This window comes from Miscanthus floridulus, chromosome 5 (genome assembly GCF_019320115.1).
Source record: "Miscanthus floridulus cultivar M001 chromosome 5, ASM1932011v1, whole genome shotgun sequence".
In the NCBI taxonomy this organism is placed as follows: Eukaryota; Viridiplantae; Streptophyta; class Magnoliopsida; order Poales; family Poaceae; genus Miscanthus; species Miscanthus floridulus.
The window spans coordinates 68,817,902-68,839,844 of NC_089584.1; the positions used below are offsets into that span (position 1 = coordinate 68,817,902).

The 21,943-nt window shown below is 53.3% G+C and overlaps 1 pseudogene; it reads left to right on the plus strand.

Annotated features, from left to right (window-relative positions):
• Positions 1-226: 226 nt before the first annotated feature.
• LOC136454743 (pentatricopeptide repeat-containing protein At5g40400-like) lies at positions 227-21,029 on the plus strand (annotated as a pseudogene).
• Positions 21,030-21,943: the final 914 nt, after the last annotated feature.

The window sequence follows — 21,943 nt, forward strand, 5'->3', positions numbered from 1 at the left end:
GGACAGATGGCCCATTCGGCTTTAGCTGAACCAACCATGAATCCAGACCAGCGAACGATGCCATTTTGAGCTTTGTCAAGCTTTTGTGATCTAGGTAGAGATATATGCCATCCTTTCATAACCAAGTTCACGCCCACGCCACCTTATACATGCCAACATGCCTGTCATAACCACCACATGTTTGCACTCTTGTCAAATCTCTCTCTCTCTCTCATCATAAGAAGACATGGCTATGCAAGAGTATTTAAAAAATAGACACATGAAGATCCAAATATAGAAAAAATATGGACACACGAAGGTCAAGTATAGAAAAAAATGAGCACATGAAGGCTCAATATTATAGCAAGGATAGCCATGTTCTCAAAGTTCAGAGAGAGAGAGAGAGGCCACTCAAAGGAGAAGAAACTCTCAACCACCTATTATCACACACTTGCACAACTTGGTTTCTAGATTTGCATGGCATGTCCCTCCGAGGAACCATTGTTTGACTTAGCAATATAAGTAGTTCAAATATGCTCTACCATATCTTCCTTACCTAAAACTCCATATAAGCTTTAGAAGTAACAGAGGCCATCTAAGGCCTTGGTGAGATTCATACACCACTAAGTGTCTAAGAGCATTGCATAAGGAGATAGATGAGTCATGCTTTTCTTTGCAAAAATCATCAAAATCTCCAAAGAATATTGAACAGAGAGAGGTTGACTAACTTTGATCAACAATTCCACTTCTCAACCGCTCAAGGATTGGTCTTAGCCACTTCAAACCCATAGGTATAAGTATGTGATTTGGAATATCCTTTATGCTCACTTCATGTCCAAGTTATGACTCAATTATGGATTCACCTAAGTGTGGAGAGGCTTGTTGATGGTCCTTGTACGGTTATACCCCATTTCTAACCATCAACATGTCCTCAAGTTAAGCATACAAGCAACATAAAAAGCAATGATTTTGTTATAATTTTAAATGGATCCACTTGTACTTAGAGAAATTATTTATGCAAGGGCAAAACAGTAAATATCACTAAAGAACAGGTTTCTCCAAGGCATCTAGTAGAGCTAGCACGAACCCAGGTCGACGGCTGTGTCACGCATTCCATCGAGCACCTTGACCTCGCTCTTTCTGGAGCATTTACATATTTATCATTATTACGGATGATATCTTACACTATGTCACTGACACATGAGTCACTGATATGATATTTTTTATACCACTCACATCATAATGATGGTAAATATGTAAATAATCCGCTCTTCCCTCGCGCCCTCAACCCCCACGTCGCTGTCGTCGACCTTGTCGCCACCCACCACACTGCCGTCACGGACGACGCCAAGCCCGTAGACCTCACCCGTCTACTCCCCTTCCTCGGCCACGACGAGCTCACCACTGTCGTTCTGCGCGCAGGCCACTCCCACCTGCTCCCAACCCTCCGCTTCCTCCTCGCGCTCCAGCCCTCGCCTCCCCACCTTGCATTCCTTGCGCCCTCGCTCACCTCCTCCCGCCTCTTCTCCCACGTGCTCGATGCGCTCTCTCCTCACCTCATCCGTCTCCACCCGCGGCACGACGTGCTACCCACGCTGCTCCTCGCGTCCACCACCGCGCCGCACCCTTCCCTCTCGGGCCTCCTCGTTAAGGCTCTTATCTGCCACACCCGCCTCCGGGACGTGTTACGCTCTGCCCTCCGTGGGCGCGCCCCCGGACGCCGCCGCCTTCAACATGCTCCTCACCGCGCTCTCCCGCGCGGGCCAGTTCGATGAGCTCTGGGCCACGCGCGGCGCCATGGTGCGCGCCGGGGTGCGGCCCGACGCCCGTACGCTCAACAGCCTCGTCGTCGCGCTCTGCCACGGGGAGGACGCCGAGCTAGAGGAGCAAGGGTTCGAGCCGGACGTCGTGACGTACAACACCCTCCTCGCGGGCTACTGCCGCAAGGGGAGGCTGTAGGACGCGCCAGACCTGTTTGACGTAATGCCGCACAGGCGCGTGCCGCCTGATTTGGTCTGGCACACCATCCTGATGGACGGGTTGTGCAAAGCCTAGAGGTTCAGCGATGCTCGCCGGGAGCGTCTAGATGACGACCAGGGTGGCGCGTAGCGCTGTGCCGACCCCCCGAAATTTATTTTTCCCATCACGCGGAATTGGGCCATTTTGTGCTCGCACGCATCAGCTGCACTTGGGCCGACCTGCCAACCAGGCCTGCGTCGCTCCCTCTTGGGAATTTCTCCCGCGTCGTCGCTCCCTCTGCCTCCCGTGTGATTCCCATGAGTGGCAAAAAAAATAGAAGAAAAATAGGGGGAAAACTGTGTTCAAATGAGGTTGAACACAACCTCCAACTCAGAATGCTACGATACCACTACACCAAGCAGGTGGATGGTATAGCTAGTGAAATATTAGAATATTATAGACGTCTCAGAGCATTTAAGTAAAAAATAATTCCACCCACACAAGAACAATGTTGTAGAAAAAAATATACCATGAGACATATCATGAAATATAAAAGCTACCTAATAGATCAAACAAAATAAAAAATATAAAAAGTAAAAGATAAAACAACCTAAAATACATAAAAAGACATCATCATATATACTAATTGAACAACATAAAATATACCATAAAAACACAAAATGCGTGAGCCAGGTCATAGAATATTATATAGAAAAATAAAAAAGCAAAATAAGAGAATAAAAAATAAAGTAATTATTATAATTAGATTAAAATAAAAGAAGAAGAAAAAGGGAAATAAAAACAGATAACAAATGCTAGGGATATACAAAGGGAAAAAATAAATAATTTAAATAGAACATAAGTTAATAAAATCTAAGGGGCAACAAAAATAATAAAAATAGAAACCCACCAAATAAACTAAAATAAAAGAGAACATCACATAGATACTACTTAAACAACAACAAAAAATATCACGAAACATCTCATGAGTATTATATAAATACTCGAAGATAATCGTGGAACATCCCACTTATACTATGTGAACATCTAAAAACGCATCATAGAATGTTACATGCACACTATGTGAACATCACAAACAAGATATATGGGAAATTAAAAACAATAAAATAATAAATACATTCAATATAGGAAAACAAAAAACATTGCATGAACACTATTTAAATAACCTAAAATATATCACACACATCTCATGAGTACCATGTTAATATTCAAAGTAATCATGGAACATTCTATTTATACTACATGAGCATCTAAAAACACATAATAGAACATCGTATATATACTACGCGAACATCACATATATACTACATGAATATCCTATTTATACAACATGAACATGCTTAAATATATCATAGAACATCACAGGTATACTATGCGAACATCGCATGAATACCAAAACCTAATCATGAACATCCGTAAATAGATCATAGAATACCATATATATATGTATATCACAATTATGCCATCATATATAGGAAACAAAAAGTAAAACATAAAACATGTAAAATTTAAAATAATTAGTGTGAGTAAAATAACAAAAAAGGAAAAATGAATTGCAAATATTATGGAATGTATGAAAAACTAAAACAAATGAATAAATAAAACAAAAGGAAACATTACTAGAAGGTAGACAGAACACAAGGGACGGTAACAATAATAAAATAAAAAGATCACATGATAATAAAGGGAAGTAAAAGGGGCATTACATGAGTTCTACTCATATAGAGCATGTCGTGAATATAGTGTGAATAAGAATAACATCATGAAACATAAAAATGATAAAAATAAAAAGGAAAAATGATTAGAGTGAAATATAATAGGATAAAAAATGAAATGAAAATAAAAGTGCTTATAGAAAACTAAAAATAAAATGAACATCACAAAATATATCATAAAACATCACATATATACTACGTAAACATTACAAAATACTATTGTCAGTGTTTTGGACCGGTGAGCCCTCAACCAACTAGTAAATTTGTACTGCGTGTTCCCAATCACGGATGGTGATGCCAAGAGACACAAGGTTTATACTGGTTTAGGTAATGGGCACCCTACGTCTAGTTTGAGAGATCGATCTTGTATTCCTTGCACCGAAATGCTCGTAGTAGGGGGTTACAAGTAGGGCGAGAGAGGGAGCTAGTCCTAGGTCTCTAGGTGGAGTGGTGTGGATTGCTTGAGATGTTGATCTCGAGCCATGGGGGAGCTCGTGTGTTCGTCCATATGGGCGTAGGCCTAATCGTAAGTGTCTGGTCCTAGAAACGGCCCTGGTCCCTCCCTTTTATAGTTGAAGGAGGGACAAGGGTGATACATGCGCTAGCTACACAGCGTCGTGCGGACGGAGGTGGCATGTCCGAGCCCTGTAGCCTATTACTATGGCGGCGTGGGCGACGGAGTGGTCTCGTCCTTGAAGTACTGGGGCGATGCGCCGATCACATCCGATCCTATGCGTCGTGGGAGCTCTAGTGTTATCTCGAAGCGGGCATGACGGTCGGCGTGCTGGTCACTATGTGTTGACTGCGTGAGAAGCCAAGGCTCAGTTGGTGCTAAGGCCGAGCCATCATGGGGGTCTCAGCAGACATGAATCCCAAGGTTGTCGAGACCCTAAAGTAGATTGTCGAGGCTTGGAGGGAGCAGTTGGTCTTGTACGCTGATTCTGAGGCTATGGTAACCCGAACTTGGCTCCCCATGCCATGTTGTTTCTGGGGCGGGGGTTAGGTGGCACAGTGTAGTGCGGGTGTTGATCATGGGCACATCACCAGAGCATAGTGGCCAATAATCCCTGCCCCGTCCTATCCTAGTCGGTATGGCATTGACGCGACTTCCTGTCTCGTCGGCCGCTCCACCGTGTCGGGCCACCGTTTGGCTGATATCGCGGGAGTTGTTGGCACATTAATGGGACGCGACATGCTATCGGGGAGACTGGTCGAGGCGGAAGCGATGGGTTGTTGCCGAGCCGGCTTCGAGTGAGATGGAGAATCGACATCTCGTCCAAGGCTTTACGTGTGGGGCCTCAAGCGAGACGGAGAATCGGTTCCCTGTCGAGGCCCCCTGTGCGAGGCCTCGCGCGAGGCGGAGATTTGGCAGGCCGCCGAGGCCTCCCGAGCGAGGCCAAGAGCGAGGCAGAGAGCCGGTGGGCTCGGACGAGTCTAGGGTTTAACAAATGTCTTACCCTTTGGCTTTGTTTTTTATGGGGTTTAAGTGATTCTTTTGGTATATGCTTGGGGTACCCCGTTTTATGGTACCCGACAGTAGCCCCCAAGCCTCAGGGAGAGTGTGAGCGCTCTTCTTGAGGTTTTGATGAGGCTTGACTTGTGGTAGCTCCTGGCAGAATAGTATTTCGTACTTCGAGGCCTTAGTGGGTGCACGTGAGCGCACCCATCGGGTGTAGCCCCTGAGGCCCTAGGGGAGTGGATTCATTCCTCTAGGGTCTTTTTCTCACATTGACCAAGGGATGTTATCGTATTTGCCAAGCCCACAAGTGCGAGTTTAGGTCACGGGGTCTCGGCAAGATCATAGGAAGAACCATCGAGCCTCTGCACAGAGCGAGAGGGCGATCAGGAGTTCCCTAACTTTTTGTGTGACCCTCGTGCTTCCTTTTTGCTCAAAAGGAGGGGTGGAATATGCCAGGCTACCCTCGGTGAGCGCAAGCGGTGACACTTCCGGCAAGCTGTTATCGGGTAAGTCTGAGTGGAGGCCCGTGCCTCGTTTGCTAGGGGTCAGCTAGCGGTCTAGAGACACACTCCAAGAGTACTAGAGGGTTTCTCTAGTGGGTGCCGAGGCCATTTGCTGGGCCTCGGTTGCTCGGTGCCTCCCTACAGTGGGATCCCATTCGGAGACCTCCCTGCCGGTCTCGGACATGACTTAGGGCGTCCCAAGCATTTCGCTTGATTGGGCCTTGTCCCCGTACGGGCTCGCCCATAGTCGTCCCTGACTCTGTTGCCCTAGGGCAGCTGTCAAAACCCTTAGGGGCCTAGCCTTCGAACCCCTAGACCATAACGGGCTCGATGCCCTTTATCGTGTTTTTTTGAGTCTTCAAGTGCGGGCTTGGGTCGCTTGTCTTTGTCTTGGGTGCAGGAGGATCCCCCGAGCCTCTGCACAGAGCGAGAGGATGGTCAGGGGTCCCCCTAACTTTTTTGTTTGACCCTCGCACATCCTTTTTGTTCAGACAGAGGGGTTGTTTGTTGAGCCCACTCGTGTGCGAGCCTGGGTCGTTGGGTCTTGGCAAAATTGCAGGGAGAGCCCTCGAGCCTCTACACAGAGCAAGAGGGTGATTAGGAGTTCCCCTGGCTTTTTGTATGCCCCTCGTGTGTGAGGATTTGTTTAACGAGCCCCCCTCGGGTGCGAGCCTGGGTCACGGGGTCTCGGCATATCTGCAGGAAGAGCCCCTTAGCCTTTGCACGAAGCGAGAGGGCCGTCAAGAGTTCCCCTAGCTTTTTGTATGACCCTCACGTGTCCTTTTTGCTCGAAAGGAGTTGTTTTGCTGAGCCCCCTCGAGTGCAAGCCTAGGTCGCTGGGTCTTGGCAAGGTTGCAGAAAGAGCCCCTTAGCCTCTGCACAGAGCAAGAGGGCTATCAGGGGTTCCCCTGGCTTTTTGTATGACCCTCGCGCTTCCTTTTCACTTGGAAGGAGGGGTGGAATATGCTAGGCTACCCTCGATGGGCGTGAGCGGTGGCACTTCCGGTGAGCTGTTATCGGGTAAGTCCGAGTGGAGGCCCATGCCCCGTTCGCTAGGGGTCGGCTAGCGATCTAGAGATGCACTCCAAGAGTACCAGAGGATTTCTCTAGTGGGTGCCGGGGCCGTTCGCTGGGCCCCGGTGGCTCGGTGCCTCCCTACGGTGGGATCCCATTCGGAGACCTCCCTGCTGGTCTTGGACATGGCTTAGGGCATCCCAAGCATTTTGCTTGCTTGGGCCTCGGTCCGTGTGGGCACACCCATGGTCATCCCTGACTCTATTCCTTGGGGTGGCTGTCGAAACCCTTAGGGGCCCAGCTTTGAACCCCTGGACTGTAATGGGCTCGGCGCCTAGTTCCTTCGTCTAAAAGGAATAGGGTGGGGGGATATCTCCCCCATCGGCTCGACAACAGCAGGCGTGCATTTTGAGGCGATTTTCTCGGGGAGCCAGAACGACGCCTACCACTGCAGCGGTTGGACGCAATGTGGTGTCAGCGGATGGAACATAACTGTTCCTATGATTAACGAGGAAAAGGTGGGCACGTGGGTGGTAAAATCGGATCGGGATTAAATGTGCTAGATCTGAGGGAAACTTCCCCGATTTCGTCGCTCGTCCGTTTCGCCTTCATCCTACATAAATACGCAACGAGCCTCGCCCCTCCCCTCCTTACCTTGCCTACATTAGCTTTGCCGCCTTTGAGCCATCGCTAGAGCAGAGAGCCCTGGGAGGATGAAGTGAGAGAGGCGAGGCGGAGAGAGAGACTCACCGCTGTAGTCAAACCCTCCATCGCACTCATGGCCAGCAACATTGTTGTCATTGAGGTAGACCCTTGGGGTCCATCTGACGTCACCGTGGAGATGCTTCAGTCACTCGTCGACGGTGGACTTCTTCATCCGGTTACCGACCCCAGCAGGCTAGAGTGGATCGCTTTGTCGGGCGAGCCAGAGCCGAGGCCCCGCGACAGTTACAATGTGAGCTTCGTGTCTTTTCACGAGCGCAACCTCGGCCTTTTGGTGGACCAATTCATGCAGGCGCTCCCGCACTACTACGACATGGAGCTCCACAACTTCAACCCCAATTCCATCGCATAGGCGGCCATCTTCATCGCTGTCTGCGAGGGGTATCTGGGGATTGCTCTCCATTGGGAGCTGTGGCTCCACCTCTTCTGGGTGGGGCATACCACCAAGCCGACGGGTACATCGGGCATGAGGAAGGCGGTGAGGGCCGGTGGCTGCACTCTCCAAGTGTGCTAGGACCGTCAGCACCTCTACATCCCGACCCAGCTCACGTCAACCAATCACTGATGGTACATGAGCTAGTTCTATCTTCGCAACGATGATGGTGGACTTCCCTCCTACACCGGGTGGATTGTGGGGAGCTGCCCGAAGAGGTGGAAGTATGGCGTCCTAAGGGAGGATCAGCCCAAGCTACAGCCGCTTCTGGAGGGGCTAGAGAGGCTGTAGGACCATGGCCTTACTGCAGCTATGGTCATGGCCGCCTTCCACCACCGGAGGGTGCTGCCGCTAATGGCTCAGCGGCGGCGCCTGTTTGAGATGAGGCCAGATGAGATGATCGAGGGCATCGGGATGTCTGCCTCCGCCCTTTCCGATGAGGAAATTCTTCGCCGGGTGAGGGAGACGGTGGAGGTGAAGCTGAGGAGCAGTGGCCTGACCCCCTTCGCGCCCATCGTGAGGGTTACTCTCGCTGGTAAATCACGTGCCGCTGTAGCCCCCGAGGCCTCCCTATTTCTCATTGTTTCTTATTCCCTTATCCATGTTCATCGTTCCTACAGGGGATGAGGGACGTGCGAGCCTCCCCGCCGCCCGTTCCCGAGGACACAAGGCGGTGGGCGGTCAACCGGGCGCACGTCGAGGCGTAGAAAAGGCGGAAGGACGCCAATGTGGCGAAGCACATGAAGAAGATCCTTACGTGTGAGGAACTGGAGAAGCGCCACCGGCAGCAAAGGAAGGACGGTCTCCCGATGGAGGCGTCCCCGTCGCCGTCGCTATCGATAGACACCTCGGACGGGGATGACGAGGGCGAGATGAGGCGGGGTCCCCTGGACCATCTCCCTAACATCGGGGAGACGGTGCCTAGGGCATCAACAAGCAGCTCGGTGCTCCCAAGGGGAGGAGGAGGAGCTGCCCTAGGGTCGGCAATCGCCCACCTCGGGGCCGAGGCCGACACGCCCGAGGCGCGGGTGCTAGGAAAGCGTGCTGTTAGCCCAGTGGGCTCGACGGCAGCGGTGGAGCAAGTGGCGATGAGGGCGACACAACTACCCCCATAGAGGACCGAGGGTGCGCTGGGGTCCATCGAGGACCGGCCGGTGCCGGCGAATACAACGGCCGTGCCTCTGCCGCTGCCACCACCTTTGTAGACGAGGGTCGTCGTGCCAAAGCGGTTGCAGCCCCGCTCGAGGTAAGCATATTTTTGGCAGAGCCGCAGCGTTTTTCGTTTGTTCTTTAGTCTTGTGCTGACCCTATAAGTGTTTTGTCCTTAGCCAGAAGCGACCTGCGGAGGTGCCTTCCTTGGCGCCCCTTAAGGCGCTCAAGGTGAACCCCAGCTCCACCACCCACTGGGTGGCAGAGGCACAAGCCACCATACAACATGGCGCGGCATCGGCGAGGGCCGATCCAAAGGAGCCGGCCACCCAAGGAGGGGCTATTGAGGCGACCCCGACACAGACGGGGGAGGGAGCGCCTCCACCCCGCGAGGGCAAGGCTCGTGAGTCAGATGGGGCCGAGGTGCCCTCAGTTGCCGAGGCCACCAAGATCGAGGCCCCCAGGGTCTCTGAGGCCGAGGCGACGGAGGCTAGGGTGCCTAGGACCGCCGAGGCCGCAGCGGTGGGGGCCAGAGCCCCCGCGACCACTGAGGCCACAATGGCGGAGGCCAAAGCCCCCGAGACCACCGAGGCCGCAGCGGCAGGGGCCGGAGCCCCCGTGACCACTGAGGCCACGATGGCAGAGGCCGGAGCCCCTGGGACCACTGAGGCCAACATGATTGTGGCAAGGCTGTTGGCCCAAGAAGTGGAGATGAAGGCGGTAGAGGCCTCGGTGGCACCCTTGGTTCAAGGCCCACCGTCGTTGTGGGAGAGCGCCCGGGAGGCGGAGGTCCATCCAATCTCCTCCGATGATACTTCCCGAGCGCAGGAGGTGGTCGATGTCGAGGTGGCCAGCGCCGTGGAACAGCCGGTTCCGACCTCAGGCGAGGGAAGCTCGGCCCTCACGCGGGTACAACCCAAGCCCCATGGGTGAGATCACCCATGTGTCCTGTGGCAGAGCCGGGATGACCCTGAGGGGGAGCCTCTGTTCTCCCTCGAGGACATGGCTGAGGGCAGGTGCTGGAACACCTTCGAGCAATACCGCCAACTGGCAGAGTGGTCAGTGCGGATGGTGCTGTCCATGGTGGCCGATGATTTGCCCGAAGTCGCCTAGGTTCGTGCTCTCTTTTCTCATGCGGTGTCGTCTTTTTTCGAGTTTTCTTGTAGTGAATGACCCCTGTTCTGCTCACCCAGGAGCTCGAGACCCGGTCCCTTGGGAAGTCGGTCTTTCTCTAGCGGGAGAGGGACGTCTAGGACCATCTTCAGTGGTAGAAGGGCCTGCTTGCCGGCACCAATGAGCTCCTGTCGGCGCAGAGCGCAGAGGTGGAGGACCTCCGCGTTTGTTGTGCCGATGCGAAGGTCAAGGTGGCCATGACCTAGGAGCAGGTCGCCCCTCTAGTGGCATGGGTCAAGGAGTTGGAGGAGGAGCTAACCCATGTGGCCGGTGATCGGGATGCCTTCAGGTCCTAGGCTAAAGAAGCCACGGCCTCAGGCATGGTCCTTGCTAGGCAGCTAGGGGCGGAGCAGAGTGCGCACCAGCTAATGAAAGGTGCCTTGGATGAGGCCCTTAAGGTGGTTGAGGCCTCCCGGACCAAGGCTGTGGTCTGGAGGGGAAAGGCCGAGGGTGAGTCCTACTCCCCTCGTTTTATTTGCTTTTCTTGTGTTCGCCCCCTAACTCCCTGGTGTGATGCAGAGTTGGGGAGCGAGGCTTCTAGGGCGGCCGAGGCTACTTGGGTCAAGGTTCAGTGCCTGAAGGAGAAGGTCAAGGCTTCCTGGGTCAAGGCCTAGCGCTGGAAGGAGAAAGCCGAGGCCTCTCGGGTCAAGGCCCGACGCTGGGAGCAAAAGGCCAAGGGTGAGTCCTGTAGGCTTCCATCCTTATTTGGCTTGTTTTCCTTTGTGCTCAACCCCATTCCGTTTCCTATGGCGCAGAGTTGGAGGCGGAGGTCACCCAGGTAGCCGAGGCTTCCGTCGTGGTGCAGGCGGTGCTCGAGACCAAGATCGGGGAGCATGATGTGCTGAAAGGTGCCGCCCGTACCGCTTGTGAGGCCCTGGAGGTCAAGGGAGTTCAGTCAGGCCGCTCCCTTGGGAGCCATCTGATTGTGTTGAGCGGCCAAGTGCGCGAGTGGCTCCGAGGAGCGCTGCACATGGGTGTCAAGCGCGCGCTGGCCGTCATCGCCTTGCACTACATCGGCGTTGACCTCTAGCCATCAGCGATGGCTACGTCCTGCCCGATGATGACGAGGAGGCCGACAAGGCAGTTGCGAAGCTGATAGAGGTGGCGGAGGGCCCCGGCACGGTGCTACCCAAGCTGTTCGAAGAGGAGGTGGTCCCTCCCCCGCCGTCCACCGATGCTGGAGGCCCTGAGCCTTGACCTGGGCCCAAGAGGCCATGTTAATAGAATAGGGATTAACTTTGTATCGTAATGCTTGTAGCCATCGAGGCCTTTTTTAAAGTACTCATGCTTCTTAATTATTTTTCTTGTATTTCTGAGCCTCTGCCCTCTGTTGTCTCTGATCAGATGTCTTTTGCAAAAAAACCTCTTTGGAACCTAAGCCACCCCTTGGGCGAAAGGTGGTGAGGGAGTGCCGTAGCCTGGAGGTGTAGGCCGTCTCGTGACTCTACCAGCCTTCTGGCCTTGAGATAGACTTTCGGTCCTTGGGTTTTTCACAACCGATTCGTCAGAGCGTTCTAGAGAGTTTGGCGTAGGAATTTTTTCAAAAAACAGCTAAAAAATGGTGCGTGGGACTTAGGGGGGAGTCCCCCATCTAGCCCCCGAGGGAGGCTTGGGTCTACAGAAGTAGAGCCGTGTCTCCCTTATGACATTATCGTACTACCGAGGCCCATGATGGGGCTCAGGGGGTTTCTTGAGGAATTAGAACAACTAAAGAACGCTTCTTAATTGTATTTCGAGAAATAATGTATACAATGCTTGGAAATTTAAGGGTAAAAGCGACGTAGCTGTTCTATGTTCCAAGCATCGGTGAGGATTTTGCCCTTTTCGTTGGCTAGCTTGTAGGTCCTAGGCTTCAGCACTTGGGCGACGATGTATGGTCATTCCCATGGCGGGGTTAGCATGTGGTGGCCCTTGTTGCTCTGCCTTAGCCTCAACACTAGATCGCCTACCTTTAGGTCTCGGCTTCGAATGCGCCAGGCCTGATAGCACCGTAGGGCTTGCTGGTACTTGGCCAAATGTAGTAGTGCCACATCTTGAGCTTCTTCCAGTTGGTCGAGGGCGTCTTCACAGGTGGTGCGGTTGCTTTGCTCGTTGTAGGCCTATAGCCTCGAGGAACCATATTCCAAGTCAATGGGGAGGACAGCCTCGGCTCCATAGACTAGGAAGAAAGGTGTGAACCCCGTGGCTTGGCTTGGAGTGTTCCTTAGGCTCTAGATGACCAACGGGAGTTTGGCGAGCCATTTCTTGCCAAACTTCTTCAACCAATTGTAAATTCTTGACTTGAGGCCTTGTAGGATCATGCTGTTAGCACATTCTACTTGGTTGTTTGTCCTTGGGTGTCCTATGGCCGACCAGGCCACACGGATGTGGTGGTCATCGCAGAATGTTAGGAATTTTTGGCCAGTGAACTATGTCTCGTTGTCGATGATGATGGTGTTCGAAACCCCTAACTTGTGGATGATGTCCATGAAGAACAGCACCCCTTGCTTGGATTTGATCTGATTGATCGGGCAAGCCTCGATCCATTTGGAGAACTTATCGATTGCTACCAGCAGATGGGTGTAGCCCCCAGGGGCCTTCTGTAGAGGCCCGACCATGTCGAGCCCCCACACGGCAAACGCCCATGTAATGGGGATGGTTTGGAGGGCTTGGGCTAGGAGGTGCATCTACCGCGCATAGTACTGGCATCCTTCGTAGGAGCATACTAACTTGGTGGCGTCAGCAACCGCCGTCGGCCAGTAGAACCCTTGGCGGAAGGCGTTTCTGATGAGCGTCCGAGGCACCGCATGGTGCCCGCAGGCCCCCGTGTGTAAGTCCCAAAGTAGGGCCTGACCTACCTCAGTGGTGATGCATCGTTGGAGGACGCTAGATGGACTTTGCCTATACAACTCACCATTGCAGAGGATGTAAGTTTTAGCTTGTCGCGCAAGCCGCCGGGCTTTGGTCCTGTCACTAGGAAGCTCTCCTCGAGCGAGCCAATCAAGGAACAAGACTCGCCAGCCCATGTCCTAGTCGGTCTGGGGAGGCTCCATGTTGACTTCCATGACCTCGGGCTCGGCCGAAGGAGTCTCGGCGCCAGAGGGGGCGTCAAGCCCTGCGGTGGGTTTGGCCGGTGGGCCCTCTTCCGCTGCCGAGGTGCAGTTGATGGAAGGCTTGTGGAGGTCTCTAGCAAAGGCGTTTGGGGGGACCAGAGCCCGTGCCGACGCCATCTTTGCCAGTTCGTCCGCGGCGTCGTTGTATTTCCGCGCGATGTGGTTGAGTTCGAGACCGTCGAACTTGTCTTCTAGGCGATATACTAACTTGCAGTATGCCTCCATTTTGGGGTCAAGGCAGTTTGACTCCTTCATGACTTGATCGACGATGAGTTGTGAGTTGCCCCAGACTTTGAGACGCCGTACTCCAAGCTCGATAGCGATCTGCAAGCCGTTGACGAGAGCTTTGTACTCAGCTATGTTGTTGGAGGTGGTGAAGTAGAGCCAAACCATGTAGCGCATGTGTACTCCGAGGGGTGAGATGAAGAGCAGACCCGTGCCTGCCCCGGTCTTCATCAGGGACCCATTGAAGTACATGGTCCAGCACTCCGTCTGAATTTGAGCAGGTGGTAGTTGGGTGTCGGTCCACTCAGCCACAAAATCGGCCAAGACCTGAGACTTAATCGCTTTCTGAGGCACAAAAGTCAAGGCTTCCCCCATGAGTTCGATGGCCCACTTGGCTATCCTACCCGAGGCCTCCTAGATTATCTCTCCCAAGGGGAAAGACGACACCACGGTTACTGGGTGGGACTCGAAGTAGTGACACAGCTTGCGTCGAGCCAAGACTACGGTGTAGATCAGCTTCTGGATGTGGGGGTAGCGTGTTTTGGTTTTAGAGAGCACTTCGCTGATGAAGTAAACAAGTCATTGGATGGGTAGAGCGTGCCCCTCTTCCTGCCTTTCCACGACCACGGCCGCACTGACTACTTGGGTCGTTGCGGCAATGTAGAGTAAGAGGGCCTCGTCCCTGGCCGGTGGTACTAGGATGGGAGGATTGGTGAGCAGTGCCTTAAGCTTGGCGAGGGCTTCTTTGGCCTTAGGGGTCCAAGAAAAGCGTTCGGATTTTCTCAAGAGGCGGTACAGAGGCAAGCCTTTTTCGCCAAGGCGTGAGATGAAGCGGCTCAGGGCCGCAAGGCATCCCATGACCCTCTGCACTCCCTTGAGGTCTTGGATTGGTCACATGCTGGTCACGGCCGAGACCTTCTCCGGGTTGGCCTTGATGCTGTGTTCCGAGACTATGAATCCCAATAGCATGCCTCGGGGGACCCCGAACACACACTTCTCGGGGTTGAGCTTGATGCCCTTCTCTCTAAGGCATTTGAAGGCTATCTCTAGGTCATCGATGAGATCCCCGGCCTTTCTGGACTTGACCACGATGTTGTCCACATAGGCCTCGACGGTTCACCCAATGTGCTCGCTAAAGACCTGGGTCATGCACCGCTGGTATGTGGCCCTGCATTTCTGAGGCCAAAAGGCATAGTCACATAGTAGTACATGCCAAAAGGTGTGATGAAAGAAGTTGCAAGCTGGTCGGACTCTTTCATCTTGATTTGATGGTAACTGGAATACGCATTAAGGAAAGTCAGGATCTCGCATCCCATAGTGGTGTCAACGATTTGATCGATTCGAGGTAATGGGAAGGGGACTTTTGGACAGGCTTTATTCAAACCGGTGTAGTCTACACACATCCTCCACTTCCCATTTTTCTTCTTAACTAACACAGGGTTAGCTAACCACTCTGGATGGGATACTTCCTTGATGAATTCGGCCGCCATAAGTTTCCGCACCTCTTCACCGATGGTCCTACGCTTTTCCTCGTCGAATCAGCATAGGTGCTGCTTCACCGGTCTAGAGCCGGCCCAGATGTCCAAGGCGTGCTCGGCGACCTCCCTCGGTATGCCCGGCATGTCTGAGGGACTCCATGCGAACATGTCGACATTCACATGGAGAAAGTCGACGAGCACGGCTTCGTATTTAATGTCAAGAGTGGCGCTGATCCTTAGCGCCCAGTCGTCGAGGCAGGCAGGGTCAACTGGGATGAGTTTGACGGCCTCTGTGGGCTCAAAAGTCCTGGCTCGACGCTTGGGCTCGAGCAGCTGGCTGACGAGTCGGTCGAGGTCGACGATGAGGGTCTTGGCCTCCACGAGAGCCTCAGCGTACTCGATGCACTAGACATCACAGTCATATGCATTCTCATATGTGGACTCAATCATGATGACGCCGTTGGGACCCGGCATCTTGAGCTTGAGGTAGGTGTAGTTGGGGACCGCCATGAACTTGGCATAGCATGGCCGCCCTAGGACGGCATGGTAGGTTCCCTTGAACCCAACCACCTCAAAGGTAAGGACCTCCTTGCAGTAGTTGGAGGGTGTGCCAAAGCAAACAAGAAGGTCGATGCACCTGAGGGGTCGCGTGCGTTTCCCCGGCATGATGCCATGGAAAGGCACGGCGTCACCCCAGAGCCACGACCGGTCGATCTCTAGGAGCTCCATGGTGTTGGCGTAGAGGATGTTGAGGCCGCTGCCTCCGTCCATCAACACCTTGGTGAGTCGAGTGTTGCCGATGATCGGGTCGACAATGAGTGGGTACTGCCCGAGATTTGGGACATGGTCGGGGTGGTCATCCTGATCAAAGGTGATCGCTTCCTGAGACCAGTCGAGGTATCGAGGAGTGGCCACTTTAATTGAGAAGACCTCTCGGCGTTCCCTCTTTTGCTGGCACGCCGTAAGGCACGCTGAGGGTCCGCCAAAGATCATGAAGGTGTTGTGCACCTCGGGGAACCCTTCGTCCTTGTCGTCGTCCCGGTCGTCGGCGCCCCTCTTCTTGGCGTCATCATCGGGGAGCCCGAGCTTGGTGTAATAACACCGGAGCATGGTGCAATCCTTGAGCGCGTGCCTCACTAGGCCCTGGTGATAAGGGTAGGGCTTCTTTAGCATGTCGTCAAAGAGCCTAGGGCCCCTAGGGCCTCAGGGATTCTTGCGCTCCGCGACCGCGACTAGATCAGCCTTGAGGATCTCCTACTTCACCTAGCGACCCTTTTTCTTTTTCCTGGGGAGGCGGGGAGCTGAGGCCTCGATGGCCTCGTCCCTCCGCTTCCCCTTGGCGTCGTTGTCGAGGAAGATGGCCCCAACTGCCTCTTCGCTCGAGGCGAAGTTGGTGGTGATGTCGAGGAGCGTGGTAGCCAAGCGTGGCACGTTTCGGCCTAACTCTCGAACCAAGTCTCGGTAGGTGGTGCCGGAGAGGAAAGCCTAGACGATTTCTGAGTCGCCGATGCTGGGCAACTCGGTGCACTATTTGGAGAAGCATCGGATGAAGTCTTGGAGAGACTCGTCTGGTTTCTGGCGATAGCTCTTAAGGTCCTAGGAGTTTCCAGGGCACACGTATGTGCCCTGGAAATTCCCGATGAAGATCCTAACCAAGTCGCGCCAGTTGTGGATCTATGAGGGAGGAAGGTGTTCGAGCTAGGCTCATGCCGAGTCTGACAAGAGCAAGGGGAGGTTGCAGATGATGAGCAGGTCATCATCCGCGCCACCTAGCTGACAAGCCAGGCGGTAATCGGCAAGCCAAAGTTTGGGATTGGTCTCGCCGCTATACTTTGTGAGGTTGGCCGGTTGCCGAAACCGGGCGGGGAAATGAGCAGCGCGGATGGCCCTACTGAAGACTCGAGGGCTAGGTGGTTCAGGAGAAGGACTGTGGTCCTCCTCACTATCATAACGGCCACCTCAGTGCGGATGGTAGCCCTGGGTGGGCCCCTCATTGTCATGGTGTCATCGCCTGCTGACCACCTCGTGGTCACCCCGCACCTCGTGTTGGTTGTCGAGGCGGTCGAGCAGCAAGGGGACCCTATGGGCTATCGGTGCTCGATCGGGCTTGGGACGAACTGAGGCCTCCCTATCCTGCTGAGGCGGTGCCATGGGAAGGTCCAAGGTGCCCCCGCGCCGTCGGGAGGCGGAACTCTTGGCTTGCTACACCGCAGCGGTCTCGAGGAGGTCCCGGAGCTCATCGCGGACCCATCGCCCCTCCATGGTAGAGGGCTCGGGCATTATGCAGACTAGCATTGCCGCAGCCGTGACGTTCTGGCTAGCACAATTGAAGATTGGGGGTTGTTCACTCCCTTCGTCGTCGTGGATGCGGTGGTGGACGTCGCGGGCCCTTCGTCGGGCCCCTCTGCCATTGCCGCGACCTCGCTGCTCCTGCTTGAGAGTGTCTCGAAGCTGCTGCAGGAGGAGTCGATCTTGCTCGACCTTGGCCTAGAGCTCACAGAGTTGTTCTAGGTTCAGGCGTTGAGGCTGTGCGGGGGCGAGGTTCCCGTTCCGCACTACCAGTGGGACAATGCGTGAGGGCGTGGCATCGCCCGTTCCCTGGCGAAGCAGGGTATGGTTGCCTGCCCCCTCATCCTCATCGCCCATGCTTGGCATCCCGAGTCCAACGTGGAAGCACTCACAAGTGGGATCGTAAATGCCTTCGCCGTCAGAGTCGGAGTAGCCGAAGCAATAGTCACTCGTGGCCAGGAAGCGGCACATGGCTTTAGGGTCGCGAAGCCCGGAGAAATCCACTCTGGCCCACGCCTCGTCCTCCTCCAAGGAGTTAGCGTGGGTGTGGGTCGGAGCCGTGATGTCAAAGTCGAGGGCGAAGCACTGGCGGCATTCTGAGGGATCCACGTGAGCGGAAGCGTAGGCGTAAACGTAGGAGGCGGCGACATTTCTCAACCCGAAGGGGTACGGGGATGGTGCCATCGTCGGGTTTGGCTCCACTAGAGCTAGCTCCTCAGGACATGGCGGAGCAGAGATTGACACCGAGGCGTCATCGTGCGCCTCCGGCATCTTTCCCCAGTCCAGGCTTAGGCTAGACAGGTTCCCAACCAGGGACCTTGTGCCAACAGCTGGGCGTGGGATACTGATGGAGAGCGACGTGTCACCCTAAGTTCGTGTGGTGTTGGGGTGGCCCCGCTCTCTCACGTCGTGCCTGGCGAGCGCGACGAGAGCGGCCGCCCAGGCGCCGCCTGCGCCTGGGCTGCGGGTGCGCGACGTCGTCATCGGTCGGTGGAGCTCGGGGTGTGAGGAGTACCATGTCATACTCATGCCCTAGAGACAGGAACTCTAGGCTCCCAAACTAGATCACCGTGCCGAGACGTAGTGGTCATACGAGGTCTGCCATCCGGAACTTGATGGGATGGCGAAGCTGACATGCAGAGGCCCCTACCTGGCGCGCCAACTGTCAGTGTTTTGGACCGATGAGCCCTCAACCAACTAGTAAATTTGTACTACGTGTTCCCAATCCTGGATGGTGATGCCAAGAGACACAAGGTTTATACTGATTTGGGTAATGGGTACCCTACATCCAGTTTGAGAGATCGATCTTGTATTCCTTGCACCAAAATGCTCGTAGTAGGGGGTTACAAGCAGAGCGAGAGAGGGAGCTAGTCCTAGGTCTCTAGGTGGAGCGGCATGGATTGCTTGAGATGTTGATCTCGAGCCGTGGGGGAGCTCGTGTGTTCGTCCATGTGGGCGTAGGCCTAATCGTAAGTGTCCGGTCCTAGAAACGGCCCTGATCCCTTCCTTTTATAGTTGAAGGGGGACAAGGGTGATACATGCGCTAGCTACACAGCGTCGTGCGGACGGAGGTGGCATGTCCGAGCCCTGTAGCCTATTACTATGGCGGCGTGGGCGACGGAGTGGTCTCGTCCTTGAAGTACTGGGGCGATGCGCCGATCACATCCGATCCTATGCGTCGTGGGAGCTCTAGTGTTATCTCGAAGCGGGCGTGACGGTCGGCGTGCTGGTCACTATGTGTTGACTGCGTGAGAAGCCAAGGCTTAGTTGGTGCTAAGGCCGAGCCATCATGGGGGTCTCAGCAGACATGAATCCCAAGGTTGTCGAGACCCTAAAGTAGATTGTCGAGGCTTGGAGGGAGCAGTTGGTCTTGTACGTTGATTCTGAGGCTATGGTAACCCGAACTTGGCTCCCCATGCCATGTTGTTTCTGGGGCGGGGGTTAGGTGGCACAGTGTAGTGCGGGTGTTGATCATGGGCACAGCACCAGAGCATAGTGGCCGATAATCCCTGCCCCGTCCTATCCTAGTCGGTATGGCATTGACGCGACTTCCTGTCTCGTCGGCCGCTCCACCGTGTCGGGCCACCGTTCGGCTGATATCGCATGTGGGCTCCACCGTGTCGGGCCACCGTTCGGCTGAACTCGGAAGTTGCCCGCGCGTGGCCTGAGCCGCTGGACGAAGTCCCTCGCTCACTCGGAAGGTGCCGCTCTCACATGTGGGCTGGAGTCGCTCGTGGGCCTCTCTCGCATGGGCCGAAATATTACATGTGACAGCTGTGCTCGCGTGGGGGGTCGGCAGGTGGCTCCCGGCAGCGACGATTCGCGATGCTCGCCGGATGTTTGACAGGATGGTGCAAGGTGGGTTGTGCCCTGACGCTGTTGCTTATAGTGTCCTGATCACAGGGTACTGTAATGTGGGACAACTAAAGGAGGCGAGGTCGCTGCTGATGGAGATGGAGTGGGCTCTTGGACATAGCATTCGCTCTCAGGGTTGTCATTGAGGGTCATGTAAAATTTGGGAAGCTGCTTACCTGCTTGAACATGGTGGTGCCACTAAGGAAATATGGTATTGTCATCCCATCACAGAGTTATAGCTGCTTGATCAGTGCATTGTGTGAGGATATGCGCCCTAATGCTGCGAGGGGTTTGCTGCAGTGGATGATAGAGGATGGGCACAGTCCTAGTTTGCAGGTGTACAATATGATTGTGGATTGCTTCTGCCGACGTGATAATCCAAAGGAAATGTGAAGGTTGAGATGACCTCTATAGAGGTGAAACTCATAGCCTGCCTTTGCAGATTGGGAAAGAGGTTGGCAGGTCAGTCAATAATGTTGGAGATGATTGAGCGCGTGTTTAGTTGGTGCCCAACTTCCAAAAAGTTGCTACAGTACCTGTCACATCGAATGTTTGCGGCCCGTGCATGGAGCATTAAATGTAGACGAAAAGAAAAACTAATTGCACAGTTTGGTGGGAAATTACGAGACGAACGTTTTGAGCCTAATTAGTCCATGTTTGAACACTATTTGTCAAATAAAAACGAACGTGCTACAGTAGCCCCAAAATCCAAATTCACCCAACTAAACAAGGGCTGAGTCCAACTTCCATCCGAACGAGGCCATTTGTGCTGCTTTGGTTTGTGGCTTCTGCAAGGAAAGCGACCTTGATACAGGAGAACTAAGAGGGTGTCTGGCCTACTCCGCTCCTGTTTTTCCAGCTCTACTCCACGAACTCCACCATAGAGCAGCTTGACCATGTAGTTTGTGGAGCAGGTGATACTGTTTGACATACAACTCTGCTCCAGCTCTAGAAATATGTTGTTTTCATGCAAATGGTCCATTATGCCCTGAACTCCAGCACCCTGGCCGACAGTGGCCACGGTGGCGCTTGGTCGGCTCACAGTAGCAACCTGGCCGCCGCCAGTGGCTTGCCCGCCAACGCACGGCCCTAGGGGCGCGCCGTAGGAAACTTGTGCAAAACTCAAAAAACTGGAGTACCCGTACTCTAGAAAAAATGTTGAGTTGGCCTCCAGCTCTACCTTTTTTGTGGAGCGGAGTTCGTGGAGCTAAGAGTGTTTGGCAATGTGGAGCTGGAACGAAGCTAAAAAAAAAAATAGGAGCGGACGAGTCCCCAACACCCCTAATTATGAAGTCGTTCGCGCTCGATTTCCAGATCCACTGTAATGAGAGCTACAATGCATTGATGAGGACTTACTACGAGACCAGGAGCACGGCAGTCACTAGCACTGCAGGACCGGATGTCAGAGCTGGGTTTTGTTCTAAACAGCGAGACTTTCAAGAAGCCATGGTTGAGTTGCTGACATCTGTTACAGAAGGCACCAGCTTGAATTATCTTATTGAGTGGTCTACATTATTGCTTAATATGCGTGTATGATGCACGCATTTCCCATCGTGACAGTGTTCCAAGGCCAGACTGGAGGCAACATTTCATTCTGGTCTGACCTAGGATGTGGAGGTCAAATTTGCTGGTCAAAGCTGAGTGATTACCCCCATTATCGAATTTTGTTGGCGAATGGCGCAGAGGACAAAACATTCAGGACCCCCAAGGAAATCAATTGTAAGTTTGGCAAGCTAAGTAATATAACTGGACAAATATAGGGAGCTGCAGGGCAAACACAAAAAGAATAAAGTTTTAAAACAAACAGAAACATACAGTTTTTTGGATTTTCGGTTTCAACTTTTCTTTTGAAGAAAAATCTCTATATGGTTTGTGGTGGAGATCACATTTATTTATTCTTAAATAAATTCTAAAAAGGAATATACCAGGAATGCATTAGCGAGTCTACTGTATAAAGGTCATGGACTGAACCCAACAACTCTTGGCAGCCTGGTTTCTCATGAAGCATAATCAACACTGAGATGATTTTGACCTGAGGCTCGATTCTTGGAGCCCAATCTTGTTTTTCCTCCTCATTTCTTCCACCAAATAATACTACATAGTTCAGATCCAATCAAGCAGAGTGGTGATACCATTGACAGATTCCTTGGCTGCCTCAGTCTCTCAGAGGTGGAACAGCATGGCATGCATGATGGTTTGTGGAGGATCATTTTTTTTTCGAATATTGTTTGTGGAGGAAAATGGTATAGCAGGGAGGAGACGTACATACCACATGCGGTGGGCAAATTTTTATTGAAGTAACCAGATTTGGCTGATGTGATTGTGCGAATACTAGGCAAGATTTGGTACTGGAGCAATGGTTTATAGATGCTACTT